The sequence below is a fragment of the Panthera uncia genome (genome assembly GCF_023721935.1).
Source record: "Panthera uncia isolate 11264 chromosome C1 unlocalized genomic scaffold, Puncia_PCG_1.0 HiC_scaffold_4, whole genome shotgun sequence".
NCBI classification, from domain to species: domain Eukaryota; kingdom Metazoa; phylum Chordata; class Mammalia; order Carnivora; family Felidae; genus Panthera; species Panthera uncia.
Window position 1 is genome coordinate 78,269,092 of NW_026057585.1, and position 6,933 is coordinate 78,276,024.

Here is a 6,933-nt window from a genome sequence, read left to right on the forward strand (position 1 = left end):
AATAAATAAATAGCTGATAAATCTAGGGGTGCCTGGCTGGCTCAGTCAGCAAAGCATGTGACTCTTTTGATCTCCAGAGTCCTGAGTTCAAGCTCCAGGTTGAGTGTAGAAATTGCTTATTTAAAAAAAAAAAAAAAAAAAAATCTAGGCAAAACAGAGTAGTCTTCAGTATGATAAACCCTCCTACTGAAAACAATGATAAAATTAACAGGCTTTGCCCTTGAGGGCACTTTCCAGGGCAGAGGAACAAGCCCAAGCAGAAAACAGGCATACTGAACTAAGGAGCTGGGAGTTCTGGGTCACCAAAGTAGTTGGAACTCTAGAGGCACAAGGGAGAGGTGAGAACCAAGGAGAAAACCCCCCCCCAATTTGCATACAAGTATCCTCCTCCTCCACTTATTAGCTGACTTCCAAACTGCATATCAATACTCTGTAGATATGAAACAGAAAATAGCAACTGGGAGTCTAAAGAGCTGAAAAGAGATTATAGAAGCTTTGCAGAGCTAAGAACAAAGTTGAAATTTAAGCCCAGCAAAGGTAGAGGGGACTTGGTAAAGATCTGGACTTGCAGGTGAGACTCCAGGGGAGCACCATGTGCTAGGAGTACAGACCAAAACCCAGGAGAAAAGACTACTCCCTAGAAGAAAGCAAACCAAAAGTAAATAAGCCCTAACAAGGCCTAATACTAGCCTCAACAGGATTAATGTAATCTGTAAGAACTGTCTGCCTGCCTACAGGAAACAGCACTCTCTGGAGTTAGTGCAGTTAGTCTTTAAATTTTTTCATCCACAGTGTTCACAGTACAGTAAAAATGTATGGGTACACCCCAACCAAAAACTCCCAAATAAGACTGACTGAAAATCAATTAAAAAAAAAAAGACAATAAAACTGACCTACAGGTGGCTAATATTGGTATTATCAGGCTAGGTCTTTGGCGCATTTGAGAAAACAGAGAAAAAGAGAAGTTTAGCAGAGTCCTGGAATTAAAAAAAAAAAAGAGTTAATGGAAATTTTGAGAATTGGAAAATAGGGAAATTAAGAATTTAATAAATTTTATATCAATAGTAGAAAGTAGTTCAGACTAATGCATAAAAGGGTAAAACTACAAAAAAATGTAAGTAACATGTGGAGTATGACAATATATCTATTTACAGATGTAAACAGAGTCCCAGAAAAAGAGAAAACAGACAATGCAACAGATATAATATTTGAAGAACTACCGGCTAGACAATTTCCCCCAGATAAAGAAAAATATCAAACCACACAAATTCAAGAAGCTCTATGAATACACAAATGAGGAAAATACAAAAGGGAAACACAACTATGTATGTTATAGTTACACTGGTGAAAACTAAAAATAAAATCTTAAAAGCAGCTGAAGAATAAAGACATAACATACAGGAGAACAAAAATTAGAATAAAGTTGTTTTCTTGTCAGAAACAAGTTAGTCCAAGATGCCTGGGTGCCTCAGTTGGTTACGCATCTGAGTTTGGCCCAGGTCATGATCTCGTGGTTTGGTTCCTGAGTTTGAGCTCATATCAGGATCTCTGCTGTCAGCAGGGAGCCTGCTTCCGATCCTGTGTCCCCTTCTCTCTCTGCCCTTCCCCGCTCACACTCCTTTCTCTCTCAGAAATAATAAATAAATTTAATTAAAAAAATAAACAATGAAGTCCAGAAGCCAATGGAGTATTTTTAAGATGCTGGGGGAAAAATACTATAAAATTCTCTAGTCAGTAAAAATATCCTTCAAAAATAAAGGTGAAATAAAGACATTTTCAAATAAATGAAAATGAGAATTTATCACAAGCAAACCTATACTGTAGAAATGCTAAAGAAAATTCTTTAAGTGAAGTACTCCATGGAAATTTGGTGTAAAGACTGGAAAGGGAGAAGTAAATAAAACTGCTTTTATTTGTAGAGAGCATGATGGTTGTATACATAGAAAACCTTAAGGAATATCCTCTCTCCCTCAAAAACAAAAACAAAAACAAAAACAAAACTTGAATAAATGAACTTAGAAGGATCATAGGATAATACAACATCAATATTTAAAACTTTTGTCTCTCGGGGTGCCTCGGTGGCTCAGTCGGTTAAGCGTCCGACTTCAGCTCAGGTCATGATCTCGCAGCTCATGAGTTCGAGCCCCGCGTTGGGCTCTGTGCTGACAGCTCAGAGCCTGGAACCTGCTTCGGATTCTGTGTCTCCCTCTCTCTCTGACCCTCCCCTGCTCATGCTCTGTCTCTGTCTCAAAAATAAATAAAACATTAAAACTTTTGTCTCTCACCACTCCACCATTGTACTAGAGGTTTCAGTCAGGTTAATACACAAGAAAGAAAGAAATCTTGAGGGAATAAGTAAAATTGTCATTATTTATAGATGACATGTTCTATACATTGAAAATCCAAAAGGATCTTCAAGTAACTGCTGAAATTATTAAGTAAATTTAGGAAGGTCAATATTCAAAAATCATTTCTTTTCACTATAACAATTAAATATTTTAAAACAACCATTTTCTACAGCATCATAAAACATCAAATACATCTAATGAAATATGTCAAGATCTCTACAATGAAAAACAAAACAATGCTAAGAGAAATTAAGAAAGATATAAATAAATGGAGAAATAAAGCATGCTTGTTGATTGACTTAATACTGTTAGGTCAGTTTTCCCCAAACTGAGCTACAGAGCAGAATCCCAGTTTTTGTGGAACCTGCAAGATAATTCTAACATATATGCAACGTATACAGAACCTAGAATAGCTAAAATAATCTCAAAAAAGAAAAAAGTTGGAGGACTTACTAGTGGTGTGGTCACAAGAAAAAATAAAGTGACTAATGAATGAGTCCAGAAGCAGTTATACTCTAACATTTTACTTCTTTGCATTATAGCTATTTCTTTATACATGGCACTCTGCAAAAACTTGTTTTATTCACTTGTGTTCTGTAAGCTTTTTTACTATCTTGATAGAAAAGCTGGAGGGGCGCCTGGGTGGCTCAGTTGGTAAAGCATCGACTTCGGTTCAGGTCATGATCTCACAGCTTGTGAGTTTGAGCCCTGTGCCGGTCTCTGTGCTGGCAGCTGAGAGCCTGGAACCTACTTTGGATTCTGTGTCTCCCTCTCTATCTGCCGCTCCACAGCTCACATTCTGTGTCTCTCACTCTCAAAAATAAACATTAAAAAGAAAAGCTGGAGGCAGAAGGCTAAATGCTTTTCAAACCAAACTAAAATGCCCTTGCTTAGTTCTACAGGCAATGCGGAGCCACTATTTATGAAGTATGTAGGTACTGGAATTAGAGTAACGATTAGGATGTCCCAACACTCTATTATAAATACACTGCTAGCACAGTATAATTACAACAATTTAAGTGTATGCAAGGTAAAAAGCAGAAAAGAGGGAAGAAATCTTCTAGAAGATAAAATTTGAGCTAGGTTTTAAAGTGTCTACAAAGGATGATGAAAAGTATATTCCAGGTATAGAGACGGCATGTGCAAAATGACAAACGTGGGAACTGTAAGAAGCGGAGTTATTGTTAAAGATAAAAAGTAGTGCTAGTGCAAGGAAATAACATTTGAGAAGCTGACATGGGTCATATCAGAAAGGTCCCTGAACACCAAAATCCTTGAACTTAACTCTTGTAAATCAGTAGCTTTAGGGGTTCAGCAAACATTTCATTCATATTATTTTAAAAATGTACTTTAAAAATCATGAAATATACTTAATTCTATAATATACCAAATGTTAAGTATTTTAGAGACTTCCAAAGCCTCAATTTGTGCCAGATTAAGTGACCTTCAGAAAATAGTTTTTCCTGCCATCTAGCTGAATACAGCTCAATTCCTTGTAGCTACAGCTCAATTCCTTGTAGCTTTGTCAGTGACGAGTTAAGAGGACAGCTTTTCACCTATCCTTTTTGGATTGTGACCTGTTATATGCTCACTCACAGAAAATCCCAGAAGCAAATTCATTATTCTAGCAAGGGCATCTACTTCCCTAATGCTCTTCCTTCAACCTACAAGTTAAATGGCAAGGGTGCCTGGCTGGCTCAGTCGGTAGACCATGTAACTCTTGATCTTGGGGTTGTGAGTTTGAGCCCCACCTTGGGTATGGAGATTACTTAAAAATAAAATCTTAAAAAAAACGGCAAACTGTTGAATCCTGATACTGTCAAGACTAAAATTAATATAGTTTTGTTGTAAATATTTTATTTTTAGTTCTTGTTATAAATTTTAAGTTCTTGTCTTATATATTTGTGATGAGGAATACAAGTTACTGTCAGGTGTTATTAGTGATCCAACTCTTGCTGAAATTGCATCCTAAGAAAGCTGGAAGTTACTGATTGCACACACTAATCCATGCAAACCAAAATACTCTCAATCCCCGTGCATTAAGGCAAAATACTGAAATAAAATGATAAAGACTGCACCTTCATCTAATCCCGATTTTATATCCCAATTCAACGAGTCAAACTTTTGTAGTAACTATTCAATCTCTTTTAGTTGAGATTCCGTATACACGTCTATTTGCAAAAGAACTTCCATGATGTCTTTTTTTTTTTTTTTTTTTTTTAAGTTTGAAAAGTCACCACGGCTTAATCGAGAGCCACCGGTACGATCAGACGAATGTTTTAAAAAAAAGAGGCCGCGGACAGAGACCAAACGCCGAAAGCGCAGTTACGACGCAGGGGCAGTGGGCGGCGAGAAACGCTGGAAATGCTGGACAAGGATCCCCCGACTCTGCGGACAAGGTTAAAGAAAAGGACAAACACAACCAGGGGCCTGACCCGAGTTCCCGACTCTCACATGGCGGAAGCCGCACGCAAGGAACCATCTTTAGGACTCCGGCCCGACCCGACGCTTCTTCCTCCCTCTGACAGACGAAACTCTCAGCCCCTTTCTGGTAAGGCGCGGGAATAAAGACCGACAACACAGCCACTTAAGGAGGCTTACTAATTCCCCTCAGTGAGGATCGCCGCAGGACGCTTCTCTAAGGAACTTAACTCTGACGCGAAACAGTCAGGTAGACCCCGCCCCTTTTCCCGCCGAGCTGTGCGGCCGAGCATGCGCAGCGCAGCTGGCCGGGAATGATACAGTTCCCCTTAGCAACAGAGGGCGGGAAGAGCGTTTACAGTCCCGTGGGATCTGACGTATGAAGCCATGCTAGATAGCCACAAACTTGGACAGTTAGAGGCTGGGGCAGCCTCGGGATGGACTCAGGAATGGCAGTTAGATTTACTGGATTCAAAAGATGGGTCTCTTAGCAATTTCTGTAAATCCCCAATTTTTTCATCCTTGGGTGCCTGTGTCATCTGCACGTGGATTGGAAAGACAAGGTTGGAAAAGTTCAAGGTACAGAGTAAATTACCAGTAAAAGGAATTACCTGCAGCAATAGAGGGGGTTCAGGCTTTTTGCATTTGCAGGTGGTCTTAGTATATTAAGATGATCCCAAATGAGTGTGTAAAAATCATGGTTTATTTTATTTTTAAAAATTTAAATCCAAGTTTGTTAACATATAGTGTAGTAATGGTTTCAGGAGTAGAATTTAGAGATTCGTTACTTACATATAACACCCAGTGCTCATCCCAACAAGTGCCCTCCTTAGTGTCCATCACCCATTTAGCCCATCCCCGCACTCAAGTACCCTTCACCTCTCCTCAGTTTGTTCTCTATATTTCAGAGTCTCTTATGGTTTGCTTCTCCGTTTTTATATTATTTTCCCTTCCCTTTCTCTATGTTCATCTGTTTTGTTTCTTAAGTTCCACATGAGTGAAATCATATATTTTTCGTTCTCTGACTTATTTTACTTAGCATAAGACATTCTAATTCCATCCACGTTGTTGCAAATGGCAAGATTCCATTCTTTTTGATTGCCGAGTAATATTCCATTGTATATATATTCATGGTATATTTTATTTGAAAGCTTTTTAAATGTTTATTTTTGAGAGAGAGAGAGAAAGAGTGCGAGTGGGGGAGCGGGAGGGGCAGAGAGAAAGGGAGACACAAAATCCGAAGCAGGCTCCAGGCTCTGAGATGTCAGCACAGAGCCTGATGGAGGGCTCAAACTCAAGGACCTTGAGATTATGACCTGATCTGAAGTTGGATTCTTAATCAACTGAGCCACCTAAGTGCCCCATTCATGGTATATTTTAAATGCTACTTAACAAATTAACATTTTCAACACCTAAAAGAGTATAGTATCGAATAATTGTGCTATTCCTAAAATCATAATAGGATTATAAAAGATATATAGAGTTGAATGATGAATTTATTGCAATCTTGTCTTTGACCATGCTTCCTGAGATATTATCAAAAGTCTATGTCCAGGTCAAAAGGTCCTCCTTACCCCTGCTGCTATGATCCCTAAATGTCCTCTGCAGTTAACCTTAAATTCAGACCCTTTGGTGATTCTGAATACTACATTGGTAACTGAAGTTAGTTTCTCCAAGTTATTCTTATGTTCCTAATATAATATCTAGTAATTATGTGTATCATTTTATTATTTGTTCTCTGTTCCCTTTCCTTGCCTTCTTTTGGCTAATTTGAACATTTTCTAGTATTCCATTTTAACTATTTAATTTTTTTTTTAACGTTTATTCATTTTTGAGACAGAGAGAGACAGAGCATGAATGGGGGAGGGTCAGAGAGAGGGAGACACAGAATCTGAAACAGGCTCCAGACTCTGAGCTGTCAGCACAGAGCCTGACACGGGGCTCGAACTCACAGACCGCGAGATCATGACCTGAGCTGAAGTCGGCCGCTTAACCGACTGAGCCACCCAGGCGCCCCCCATTTTAACTATTTATGACCATATATCTTTGTATAATTTTTTTTAGTGGTTGCTCTAGTGACTGCAATAATCATAATTAACTTTTTATAGTCCACTTAGAATTAGTATTTTACCACTTCAAGTAAAATGTAGAAATATTATCCCTA

General features: G+C 38.5%; 1 protein-coding gene across 1 annotated transcript in view; it reads right to left on the bottom strand.

The window, feature by feature from the left end:
• Window positions 1-5,195, bottom strand: part of ZMYM1 (zinc finger MYM-type containing 1) — a 25,619-nt gene extending 20,424 nt beyond the window's left edge. Inside the window, 1 exon segment of the mRNA XM_049618756.1 lies at window positions 4,803-5,195. The gene's annotated coding sequence lies outside the window, so the exon portion shown is untranslated.
• Between the last annotated feature and the right edge of the window lie 1,738 nt (window positions 5,196-6,933).